A 13,564-nucleotide genomic window follows, 5' to 3' on the forward strand; every position below is an offset into this window, starting at 1 on the left:
AAAAATCTTCATCAGCCAAAGGATGACACTCCCACTGGTTTCTTATATGTATTTGAAGAGATTTTGTGATATATGTGTCTATGATGTTTTCAAGTATTCATGCACTCCACCGATGAGCTTATTCCATTCTTGTCCATCAAGAAAAGCAAATGGCCCATACGGGGATCGAAACCTTGACCTTGGCATTATTAGCACCACGCTCTAACCAACTGAGCTAACCGGCCACAGATGTTACTGCAAGCAAACACAAAACTGGCAAATGTAAATCAAAGCACAGATCATATTTTGTTTTTATAGCATTTCTTTTTTCAAAAAAAAGCTTAAGACATAGAGTCACTTGAAGCATGGGTATCATAAAAATGCTCCAGTTTCTTTCCACATTACAAAATAAAAATAAATATTAGATAGGATAATAACAAAGATTAAGGGATCTGGTAATAGTATAAAAATAGACAATTTAGACAAGGAGTATATGCAAATCTAAGCAAAATCAATCTAAAAAATCTAATACACAATTTTTAGTTGTAAATTTACAGATTGTTGAAAAAGATAATCCCAGGATGTAATCCATTATGTATTAAATTTAGTATGTTTTACCAAGTTGTGTATGAATAACTTTTAACACAAAAAAATATATATTGGGGAAGTAGCTTAATGTGCCCATTGGAAATAAAGAATGCTAGCCCATTTTGGAATGCAAAGCTTAAGAAAATACAAACTTCAATCCATAGGAAAGCACTGTTTATTCAGTCTACACTCTGTAATCATACTATAGCTTAATTTACAAATTGTGATGTCATTATCAGACTTAACTCGCAAGAGACTTTCATCCTTGGTCTATAAAAAAGGCAGTCCTCTGTTATAAAGCTTGAAACAATTGTAAGTGGCAGATATGCTAATATGGAAATACAGAAAAACTGTCAATTCAATGCTAGGATAACATAAGGGGTGATGCTCCAACTGAAATTGGTCCTAGGCATTTAGGTTTCTAGTATCTATCTTCTCCTTTAAAAAATAGGTTACTTTTTATATATTATCATTGGGTTTGGACAAATATTCTACATAATACCTATTGCATCCCTGAGCTTATTAGAAACTTGAAATAATATATATAAAGTATTGAATTTCTTTTCTTTGCATTTAAAAGATGAGCGCACTTCAGTAGATGCCATTGCTCAGGTGAGGGTTCCATGGTGTAATTGTTAGCACCCTGGACTTTGAATCTAGTAATCTGAGTTCATATCTCGTGGGAGCTAACATTGTTTATTTTCCTTTTGTTCAAAGCTCCATTTTCATTCAATGTATGAGTATTGCAAATCTTCATTTAAAATTCATAGAAATTCCATCATCTTCAGTGGTGTCCTTTGTTTAAACTCATTTTTAAACTTATAAAATCAGAAGTATGTCAAATATTTGGAAATAAGAAAAGATGCAATAAGAATGCAGAGATCCATTACTTGTGCTCTGGTCTTTAGAAATTCTCCATTTTTTTTTTACTTCAGTGTGCACTAATGAGAGGGGAGCACATATCTTCTACTTCTTCTAGTAACACCTAGTGCCCTATATGTTTGAGCAGCATTATAATAACTGATTAATTTGCCCTTGCATATCTTAGTTATGCCATATTGCTTGATTTGAGACAAAAGTCACTGAGCCATGTAGAGAAAAATCTTCATCAGCCAAAGGATGACACTCCCACTGGATTCTGATATGTATTTGAAGAGATTTTGTGATATATGTGTCTATGATGTTTTCAAGTATTCATGCACTCCACGATGAGCTTATTCCATTCTTGTCCATCAAGAAAAGCAAATGGCCCATACGGGGATCGAACCCGTGACCTTGGCGTTATTAGCACCACGCTCTAACCAACTGAGCTAACAGGCCACAAATATTACTGCCAGCAAACACAAAACTGGCAAATGTACCTCAAAGCACAGATCATATTTTGTTTTTATAGCATTTCATTTTTCAAAAAAAAGCTTAAGCCATAGAGTCACTTGAAGCATGGGTATCATAAAAATGCGCCAGTTTCTTTCCACATTACAAAATAATAATAAATATTAGATAGGATAATAACAAAGATTAAGGCATCTACTAATAGAATAAAAATAGACAATTTAGACAAGGAGTATATGCAAATCTAAGCAAAATCAATCTAAAAAATCTAATACACAATTTTTAATTGTAAATTTACAGATTGTTGAAAAAGATAATCCCAGGATGTAATCCATTATGTATTAAATTTAGTATGTTTTACCAAGTTGTGTATGAATAACTTTTAACACAAAAAAATATATATTGGGGAAGTAGCTTAATGTGCCCATTGGAAATAAAGAATGCTAGCCCGTTTTGGAATGCAAAGCTTAAGAAAATACAAACTTCAATCCATAGGAAAGCACTTTTTATTTAGTCTACACTCTGTAATCATACTATAGCTTAATTTACAAATTGTGATGTCATTATCAGACTTAACTCACAAGAGACTTTCATCCTTGGTCTATAAAAAAGGCAGTCCTCTGTTATAAAGCTTGAAACAATTGTAAGTGGCTGATATGCAAATATGGAAATACAGAAAAACTGTCAATTCAATGCTAGGATAACATAAGGGGTGATGCTCCAACTGAAATTGGTCCTAGGCATTTAGGTTTCTAGTATCTATCTTCTCCTTTAAAAAATAGGTTACTTTTTATATATTATCATTGGTTTTGGACAAATATTCTACATAATACCTATTGCATCCCTGAGCTTATTAGAAACTTGAAATAATATATATAAAGTATTGAATTTCTTTTCTTTGCATTTAAAAGATGAGCGCACTTCAGTAGATGCCATTGCTCAGGTGAGGGTTCCATGGTGTAATTGTTAGCACCATGGACTTTGAATCTAGTCATCTGAGTTCATATCTCGTGGGAGCTAACATTGTTTATTTTCCTTTTGTTCAAAGCTCCATTTTCATTCAATGTATGAGTATTGCAAATCTTCATTTAAAATTCATATAAATTCCATCATCTTCAGTGGTGTCCTTTGTTTAAACTCATTTTTAAACTTATCAAATCAGAAGTATGTCAAATATTTGGAAATAAGAAAAGTTGCAATAAGAATGCAGAGATCCATTACTTGTGCTCTGGTCTTTAGAAATTCTCCATTTTTTTTACTTCAGTGTGCACTAATGAGAGGGGAGCACATATCTTCTTCTTCTTCTTCTTCTTCTTCTTCTTCTAGTAACACCTAGTGCCCTCTATGTTTGAGCAGCAGTATAATAACTGATTAATTTTTCCTTGAATATCTTAGTTATGCCATATTGCTTGATTTGAGACAAATGTCACTGAGCCATGTAGAGAAAAATCTTCATCAGCCAAAGGATGACACTCCCACTGGTTTCTTATATGTATTTGAAGAGATTTTGTGATATATGTGTCTATGATGTTTTCAAGTATTCATGCACTCCACCGATGAGCTTATTCCATTCTTGTCCATCAAGAAAAGCAAATGGCCCATACGGGGATCGAAACCTTGACCTTGGCATTATTAGCACCACGCTCTAACCAACTGAGCTAACCGGCCACAGATGTTACTGCAAGCAAACACAAAACTGGCAAATGTACCTCAAAGCACAGATCATATTTTGTTTTTATAGCATTTCTTTTTTCAAAAAAAAGCTTAAGACATAGAGTCACTTGAAGCATGGGTATCATAAAAATGCTCCAGTTTCTTTTCACATTACAAAATAAAAATAAATATTAGATAGAATAATAACAAAGTTTAAGGCATCTATTAATAGTATAAAAATAGACAATTTAGACAAGGAGTATATGCAAATCTAAGCAAAATCAATCTGAAAAATCTAGTACACAATTTTTAATTGTAAATTTACAGATTGTTGAAAAAGATAATCCCAGGATGTATTCCATTATGTATTAAATTTAGTATGTTTTACCAAGTTGTGTATGAATAATTTTTAACACAAAAAAATATATATTGGGGAAGTAGCTTAATGTGCCCATTGGAAATAAAGAATGCTAGCCCATTTTGGAATGCAAAGCTTAAGAAAATACAAACTTCAATCCATAGGAAAGCACTTTTTATTCAGTCTACACTCTGTAATCATACTATAGCTTAATTTACAAATTGTGATGTCATTATCAGACTTAACTCACAAGAGACTTTCATCCTTGGTCTATAAAAAAGGCAGTCCTCTGTTATAAAGCTTGAAACAATTGTAAGTGGCTGATATGCAAATATGGAAATACAGAAAAACTGTCAATTCAATGCTAGGATAACAAACGGGGTGATGCTCCAACTGAAATTGGTCCTAGGCATTTAGGTTTCTAGTATCTATCTTTTCCTTTAAAAAATAGATTACTTTTTATATATTATCATTGGTTTTGGACAAATATTCTACATAATACCTATTGCATCCCTGAGCTTATTAGAAACTTGAAATAATATATATAAAGTATTGAATTTCTTTTCTTTGCATATAAAAGATGAGCGCACTTCAGTAGATGCCATTGCTCAAGTGAGGGTTCCATGGTGTAATTGTTAGCACCCTGGACTTTGAATCTAGTAATCTGAGTTCATATCTCATGGGAGCTAACATTGTTTATTTTCCTTTTGTTCAAAGCTCCATTTTCATTCAATGTATGAGTATTGCAAATCTTCATTTAAAATTCATATAAATTCCATCATCTTCAGTGGTGTCCTTTGTTTAAACTCATTTTTAAACTTATCAAATCAGAAGTATGTCAAATATTTGGAAATAAGAAAAGATGCAATAAGAATGCAGAGATGCATTACTTGTGCTCTGGTCATTAGAAATTCTCCATTTTTTTTATATCAGTTTGCACTAATGAGAGGGGAGCACATATCTTCTATTCTTCTAGTAACACCTAGTGCCCTCTATGTTTGAGCAGCAATATAATAACTGATTAATTTGCCCTTGCATATCTTAGTTATGCCATATTGCTTGATTTGAGACAAAAGTCACTGAGCCATGTAGAGAAAAATCTTCATCAGCCAAAGGATGACACTCCCACTGGCTTCTGATATGTATTTGAACAGATTTTGTGATATATGTGTCTATGATGTTTTCAAGTATTCATGCACTCCACCGATGAGCTTATTCCATTCTTCTCCATCAAGAAAAGCAAATGGCCTATACAGGGATCAAACCCGTGACCTTGGCGTTATTAGCACCACGCTCTAATCAACTGAGCTAACCGACCACAGATGTTACTGCAAGCAAACACAAAACTGGCAAATGTACCTCAAAGCACAGATCATATTTTGTTTTTATAGCATTTCATTTTTCAAAAAAAAAGCTTAAGCCATAGAGTCACTTGAAGCATGGGTATCATAAAAATGCTCCAGTTTCTTTCCACATTACAAAATAAAAATAAATATTAGATAGGATAATAACAAAGATTAAGGCATCTAGTAATAGTATAAAAATAGACAATTTAGACAAGGAGTATATGCAAATCTAAGCAAAATCAATCTGAAAAATCTAAAACACAATTTTTAATTGTAAATTTACAGATTGTTGAAAAAGATAATCCCAGGATGTAATCCATTATGTATTAAATCTAGTATGTTTTGCCAAGCTGTGAATGAATAACTTTTAACACAAAAAAATATATATTGGGGAAGTAGCTTAATGTGCCCTTTGGAAATAAAGAATGCTAGCCCATTTTGGAATGCAAAGCTTAAGAAAATACAAACTTCAATCCATAGGAAAGCACTTTTTATTCAGTCTACACTCTGTAATCATACTATAGCTTTATTTACAAATTGTAATGTCATTATCAGACTTAACTCACAAGAGACTTTCATCCTTGGTCTATAAAAAAGGCAGTCCTCTCTTATAAAGCTTGAAACAATTGTAAGTGGCTGACATGCAAATATGGAAATACAGAAAAACTGTCAATTCAATGCTAGGATTACATAAGGGGTGATGCTCCAACTGAAATTGGTCCTAGGCATTTAGGTTTCTAGTATCTATCTTCTCCTTTAAAAAAATAGGTTACTTTTTATATATTATCATTGGTTTTGGACAAATATTCTACATAATACCTATTGCATCCCTGAGCTTATTAGAAACAGGAAATAATATATATAAAGTATTGCATTTCTTTTCTTTGCATTCAAAAGATGAGCGCACTTCAGTAGATGCCATTGCTCAGGTGAGGGTTCCATGGTATAATTGTTAGCACCCTGGACTTTGAATCTAGTAATCTGAGTTCATATCTCGTGGGAGCTAACATTGTTTATTTTCCTTTTGTTCAAAGCTCCATTTTCATTCAATGTATGAGTATTGCAAATCTTCATTTAAAATTCATATAAATTCCATCATCTTCAGTGGTGTCCTTTGTTTAAACTCATTTTTAAACTTATCAAATCAGAAGTATGTCAAATATTTGGAAATAAGAAAAGATGCAATAAGAATGCAGAGATCCATTACTTGTGCTCTGGTCTTTAGAAATTCTCCATTTTTTTTACTTCAGTGTGCACTAATGAGAAGGGAGCACATATCTTCTTCTTCTTCTAGTAACACCTAGTGCCCTCTATGTTTGAGCAGCAATATAATAACTGATTAATTTGCCCTTGCATATCTTAGTTATGCCATATTTCTTGATTTGAGACAAAAGTCACTGAGCCATGTAGAGAAAAATCTTCATTAGCCAAAGGATGACACTCCCACTGGTTTCTTATATGTATTTGAAGAGATTTTGTGATATATACATGTCTATGATGTTTTCAAGTATTCATGCACTCCACCGATGAGCTTATTCCATTCTTGTTCATCAAGAAAAGCAAATGGCCCATACGGCCGTGAAATTGGCGTTATTAGCACCACGCTCTAACCAACTGAGCTAACCGGCCACAGATGTTACTGCAAGCAAACACAAAACTGGCAAATGTACCTCAAAGCACAGATCATATTTTGTTTTTATAGCATTTCATTTTTCAAAAAAGCTTAAGCCATAGTGTCACTTGAAGCATGGGTATCATAAAAATGCTCCAGTTTCTTTCCACATTACAAAATAAAAATAAATATTAAATAGGATAATAACAAAGATTAAGGCATCTAGTAATAGTATAAAAATAGACAATTTAGACAAGGAGTATATGCAAATCTAAGCAAAATCAATCTGAAAAATCTAATACACAATTTTTAATTGTAAATTTACAGATTGTTGAAAAAGATAATCCCAGGATGTAATCCATTATGTATTAAATTTAGTATGTTTTACCAAGTTGTGTATGAATAACTTTTAACACAAAAAAATATATATTGGGGAAGTAGCTTAATGTGCCCATTGGAAATAAAGAATGCTAGCCCATTTTGGAATGCAAAGCTTAAGAAAATACAAACTTCAATCCATAGGAAAGCACTTTTTATTCAGTCTACACTCTGTAATCATACTATAGCTTAATTTACAAATTGTAATGTCATTATCAGACTTAACTCACAAGAGACTTTCATCCTTGGTCTATAAAAAAGGCAGTCCTCTGTTATAAAGCTTGAAACAATTGTAAGTTGCTGATATGCAAATATGGAAATACAGAAAAACTGTCAATTCAATGCTAGGATTACATAAGGGGTGATGCTCCAACTGAAATTGGTCCTAGGCATTTAGGTTTCTAGTATCTATCTTCTCCTTTAAAAAATAGGTTACTTTTTATATATTATCATTGGTTTTGGACAAATTTTCTACATAATACCTATTGCATCCCTGAGCTTATTAGAAACTGGAAATAATATATATAAAGTATTGAATTTCTTTTCTTTGCATTTAAAAGATGAGCGCACTTCAGTAGATGCCATTGCTCAGGTGAGGGTTCCATGGTGTAATTGTTAGCACCCTGGACTTTGAATCTAGTAATCTGAGTTCATATCTCGTGGGAGCTAACATTGTTTATTTTCCTTTTGTTCAAAGCTCCATTTTCATTCAATGTATGAGTATTGCAAATCTTCATTTAAAATTCATATAAATTCCATCATCTTCAGTGGTGTCCTTTGTTTAAACTCATTTTTAAACTTATCAAATCAGAAGTATGTCAAATATTTGGAAATAAGAAAGATGCAATAAGAATGCAGAGATCCATTACTTGTGCTCTGGTCTTTAGAAATTCTCCATTTTTTTTACTTCAGTGTGCACTAATGAGAGGAGAGTACATATCTTCTTCTTCATCTAGTAACACCTAGTGCCCTCTATGTTTGAGCAGCAATATAATAACTGATTAATTTGCCCTTGCATATCTTAGTTATGCCATATTGCTTGATTTGAGACAAAAGTCACTGAGCCATGTAGAGAAAAATCTTCATCAGCCAAAGGATGACACTCCCACTGGCTTCTGATATGTATTTGACGAGATTTTGTGATATATGTGTCTATGATGTTTTCAAGTATTCATGCACTCCACCGATGAGCTTATTCCATTCTTGTCCATCAAGAAAAGCAAATGGCCCAAACGGCCCTGACCTTGGCGTTATTAGCACCACGCTCTAACCAACTGAGCTATCCGGCCACAGATGTTACTGCAAGCAAACACAAAACTGGCAAATGTACCTCAAAGCACAGATCATATTTTGTTTTTATAGCATTTCATTTTTCAAAAAAGCTCAAGCCATAGAGTCACTTGAAGCATGGGTATCATAAAAATGCTCCAGTTTCTTTCCACATTATAAAATAAAAATAAATATTAGATAGGATAATAACAAAGATTAAGGCATCTAGTAATAGTATAAAAATAGACAATTTAGACTAGGAGTATATGCAAATCTAAGCAAAATCAATCTGAAAAATCTAATACACAATTTTTAATTGTAAATATACAGATTGTTGAAAAAGATAATCCCAGGATGTAATCCATTATGTATTAAATTTAGTATGTTTCTACCAAGTTGTGTATGAATAACTTTTAACACAAAAAAATATATATATTGGGGAAGTAGCTTAATGTGCCCATTGGAAATAAAGAATGCTAGCCCATTTTGGAATGCAATGCTTAAGAAAATACAAACTTCAATCCATAGGAAAGCACTTTTTATTCAGTCTACACTCTGTAATCATACTATAGCTTTATTTACAAACTGTAATGTCATTATCTGACTTAACTCACAAGAGACTTTCATCCTTGGTCTATAAAAAAGGCAGTCCTCTGTTGTAAAGCTTGAAACAATTGTAAGTGGCTGATATGCAAATATGGAAATACAGAAAAACTGTCAATTCAATGCTAGGATAACATAAGGGGTGATGCTCCAACTGAAATTGGTCCTAGGCATTTAGGTTTCTAGTATCTATCTTCTCCTTTAAAAAATAGGTTACTTTTTATATATTATCATTGGTTTTGGACAAATATTCTACATAATACCAATTGCATCCCTGAGCTTATTAGAAACTTGAAATAATATATATAAAGTATTTAATTTCTTTTCTTTGCATTTAAAAAGATGAGCGCACTTCAGTAGATTCCATTGCTCAGGTGAGGGTTCCATGGTGTAATTGTTAGCACCCTGGACTTTGAATCTAGTAATCTGAGTTCATATCTCGTGGGAGCTAACATTGTTTATTTTCCTTTTGTTCAAAGCTCCATTTTCATTCAATGTATGAGTATTGCAAATCTTCATTTAAAATTCATATAAATTCCATCATCTTCAGTGGTGTCCTTTGTTTAAACTCATTTTTAAACTTATCAAATCAGAAGTATGTCAAATATTTGGAAATAAGAAAAGATGCAATAAGAATGCAGAGATCCATTACTTGTGCTCTGGTCTTTAGAAATTCTCCATTTTTTTTTACTTCAGTGTGCACTAATGAGAGGGGAGTACATATCTTCTTCTTCATCTAGTAACACCTAGTGCCCTCTATGTTTGAGCAGCAATATAATAACTGATTCATTTGCCCTTGCATATCTTAGTTATGCCATATTGCTTGATTTGAGACAAAAGTCACTGAGCCATGTAGAGAAAAATCTTCATTAGCCAAAGGATGACACTCCCACTGTTTTCTTATATGTATTTGAAGAGATTTTGTGATATATGTGTCTATGATGTTTTCAAGTATTCATGCACTCCACCGATGAGCTTATTCCATTCTTGTCCATCAAGAAAAGCAAAGGGCCCATATGGGGATCGAACCCGCGACTTTGGTGTTATTAGCACCACGCTCTAACCAACTGAGCTAACCTGCCACAGATGTTACTGCAAGCAAACACAAAACTGGCAAATGGACCTCAAAGCACAGATCATATTTTGTTTTTATAGCATTTCATTTTTCAAAAAAAAGCTTAAGCCATAGAGTCACTTGAAGCATGGGTATCATAAAAATGCTCCAGTTTCTTTCCACATTACAAAATAAAAAGAAATATTAGATAGGATAATAACAAAGATTAAGGCTATTTAATACTATAAAAATAGACAATTTAGACAATGAGTATATGCAAATCTAAGCAAAATCAATCTGAAAAATCGAATACACAATTTTTAATTGTAAATTTACAGATTGTTGAAAAAGATAATCCCAGGATGTAATCCATTATGTATTAAATTTAGTATGTTTTACCAAGTTGTGTATGAATAACTTTTAACACAAAAAACATATACTGGGGAAGTAGCTTAATGTGCCCATTGGAAATAAAGAATGCTAGCCCATTTTGGAATGCAAAGCTTAAAAAAATACAAACTTCAATCCATAGGAAAGCACTTTTTATTCAGTCTACACTCTGTAATCATACTATAGCTTAATTTACAAATTGTGATGTCATTATCAGACTTAACTCACAAGAGACTTTCATCCTTGGTCTATAAAAAAGGCAGTCCTCTGTTATAAAGCTTGAAACAATTGTAAGTGGCTGATATGCAAATATGGAAATACAGAAAAACTGTCAATTCAATGCTAGGATAACATAAGGGGTGATGCTCCAACTGAAATTGGTCCTAGGCAATTATGTTTCTAGTATTGATCTTTTCCTTTAAAAAATAGGTTACTTTTTATTTATTATCATTGGTTTTGGACAAATATTCTACAGATGTTTCCACTATTACCTTTCTGAAAACAGAGCTATGGTAGTAAATTTGGCATGACATATATTCCTTGTGCTTTTGTGCCGTCATATTGTGCCGTGACAATTCGTGACAATTGATAGTTTCACCACTGGGTGGCCAGTGCCTCACGTAACATAGCTTTGCACTAACATTGCTGTTAAATAGACACTGTAATCAGTATGGCCAGCTTTAATGTCTAATTGCTAATTGTGTAGGTGTGAAAATCTCAGTGTGAGAGGCCTTTGAAGTAGACTCCTTGGGGATTACAGATTTTACACAAAATGGAAAGCTGCTCAATCAGATTGTAAAGTCACTCAGGTGCTAAAAGGGAGGGGTAATTCTGTGTAGGAAAAAACTGTGTTCCCTAATGCACACCGAGTGAAAAATATTACTACATAATAGTCAGATAATACGGAGATCTTAGTTGCGTATATCTGCAGAAATAGGGTTAAGCCCAAGGCCGATCGACAAGGCTTCTCCGTCACTGGGGGTTCCTAATACTAGGTATGGGTCCGGGGTGCAGGACCCCACGATGTCGGCACAGGTCGGCCACCCCAGGTCAGCACACAGGTGAAAATTAATAGGGGTTAATAAGAAGCACAGAAGTGCTATGTAAGTGGTGTGATTAAAATAATATATACAAAGTGATAGGGAAAATCATAAGTGTTAATAAAGTGTTAGGGTGTGCCGACCTGAAGCAGCCCAGCCATACCGACACAGGGGCCACCGCACCCCACACCCACCCCATGAATAATTAATAATAATAATTTTTTCACTCGGTGTGCATTAGGGATTACAGATTTTATCCTGGCTGGGGGATGTTACTATCAGTGACGTGCGGTGGGCACGTCCCTGCTTACTATACAGTATGTTGCTCAAAGCACAGAGGTGAATGAAATCTAAAGTGAAATTAAATAATAAGTTAATAAAAACCTTAGTGCTATAGAGTAAAAGAACATATTATAAGATTTTGCAATGATAAAATATTTCCAAATAAAGGGCCTCATTACGAGTTGATCAGACGAAGATGCTTTTTTCAGCCCGTGCGACAAACTAACCTCCGCCTATGAGGGTTGTTTTTTTTCCCATACCAAGGCTTTGATCACTTGTGCAGGCCTGTTATGGTAAAAAATGTTGTGCAGTTTCTAAGTAGTTCTGGACTTAGGGGGTCATTATGACCCAATCGCAGCGTGTTGTCGTTCGCACAGCTGCAATCGGGTCCCTACTGCACATGTGCGAAGGCCGCTATGCGCACGCACGGCCATCGACAGGAAACGACGCTGGAACCTAAAAAAGCGATCGCTGCAATGATCGCACGAAGATTGACAGGCGGAGGGGGTACCTGGGCATCAACTCACCGTTTGCAGCCGTTTTCGGGGGGGGGGGGGGGGGGGGGGGGGGGTAAGAAAACGCGGGTGTAGTGAGAGAAACGCAGGCGTGTCCAGGACGGGTGTTTGACGTCAGAGCCAGGACCGAACAGGCTGAAAACGTTGCAGCAGGTAAGTAAGTCACCGGCACCCCTGCACTGAGGACACAGCCGGCACTGCCCACACTGCCGGCACCCCTGCACTGGGGATGCTGCCAGCACTCCTGCGCTGAGGACACCCCCTGCACTGCCGACACTGCCGGCACTTTTGCACCGAGGACACTTCCGGCACTCCCACACTGCCTGCACCCCTGACTGCTGACACTTCTGGCAACCCTGCGCTGGGGATACTGCCAGCACTCCTGCACTGAAGACACCTCTCGCACCAAGGACACTTCTGGCACTCCCACACTGCCGACACCCTTGAACTCCTGCACTAAGGACACCTCCAGTACTCCCGCACTGCCGACACTGCCGGTACCCCTGCACTGAGGACACCGCCGGCACTTCCCGCACTGCCGACACTCCTGCACTGGGTATACTGCTAGCATTCCTGCACTGAGGACACCTCCTGCACTGCCGACACTGCCGGCACCCCTGCACAGAGGACACTTCCGGCACTCCCACACTGCTGGCACCCCTGAACTCTTGCAATGAGGACACCGCCCTCACTGCCAGCACTCCTGCAATGAGGACACCTTTTGCACTGCCGACACCCCTGCCCTGCCGGCACACCTATTGCTAGCACTCATGGACTGAGGACACCTCCCGCACTGCCGGCACTTCTACACCGAGGACACTTCCGGCAACCCCACACTGCCGGCACCCCTGAATTCCTGCAATGAGGACACCTCCCGCACTGTCGACACTGCCGGCACACCTGCACTGGGGATACTGCCAGCACTCCTAGACTGAGGACACCTCCCACACTGCTGGCACCCCTGCACCGAGGACACTTCCGACACTCCCGCACTGCCAACACTGCCAGCACCCCTGAACTCCTGCACTGGGGACACCTCCCACACTGCCAACACTGCTGGAACCCCTGCACCGAGGACACTTCTGGCACTCCCAAACTGCCGACACCCCTGAACTCTTGCACTAAGGACACCTCCAGTACTCCTGCACTGCCGACACTGCCGACA

The 13,564-nt window shown here is 36.3% G+C and overlaps 4 non-coding genes across 4 annotated transcripts; all 4 read right to left on the reverse strand.

The window, feature by feature from the left end:
* Positions 1-150: 150 nt before the first annotated feature.
* TRNAI-AAU (transfer RNA isoleucine (anticodon AAU)) lies at positions 151-224 on the reverse strand. Its single transcript has one exon. It is a non-coding gene; the product is annotated as a tRNA-Ile (tRNA).
* A 1,589-nt stretch (positions 225-1,813) lies between these two features.
* TRNAI-AAU (transfer RNA isoleucine (anticodon AAU)) lies at positions 1,814-1,887 on the reverse strand. Its single transcript has one exon. It is a non-coding gene; the product is annotated as a tRNA-Ile (tRNA).
* Positions 1,888-3,493: 1,606 nt separating this feature from the next.
* TRNAI-AAU (transfer RNA isoleucine (anticodon AAU)) lies at positions 3,494-3,567 on the reverse strand. Its single transcript has one exon. It is a non-coding gene; the product is annotated as a tRNA-Ile (tRNA).
* A 1,587-nt stretch (positions 3,568-5,154) lies between these two features.
* On the reverse strand, positions 5,155-5,228 carry TRNAI-AAU (transfer RNA isoleucine (anticodon AAU)). Its single transcript has one exon. It is a non-coding gene; the product is annotated as a tRNA-Ile (tRNA).
* Positions 5,229-13,564: the final 8,336 nt, after the last annotated feature.

Source organism: Pseudophryne corroboree, chromosome 11, assembly GCF_028390025.1.
Source record: "Pseudophryne corroboree isolate aPseCor3 chromosome 11, aPseCor3.hap2, whole genome shotgun sequence".
NCBI lineage: Eukaryota > Metazoa > Chordata > Amphibia > Anura > Myobatrachidae > Pseudophryne > Pseudophryne corroboree.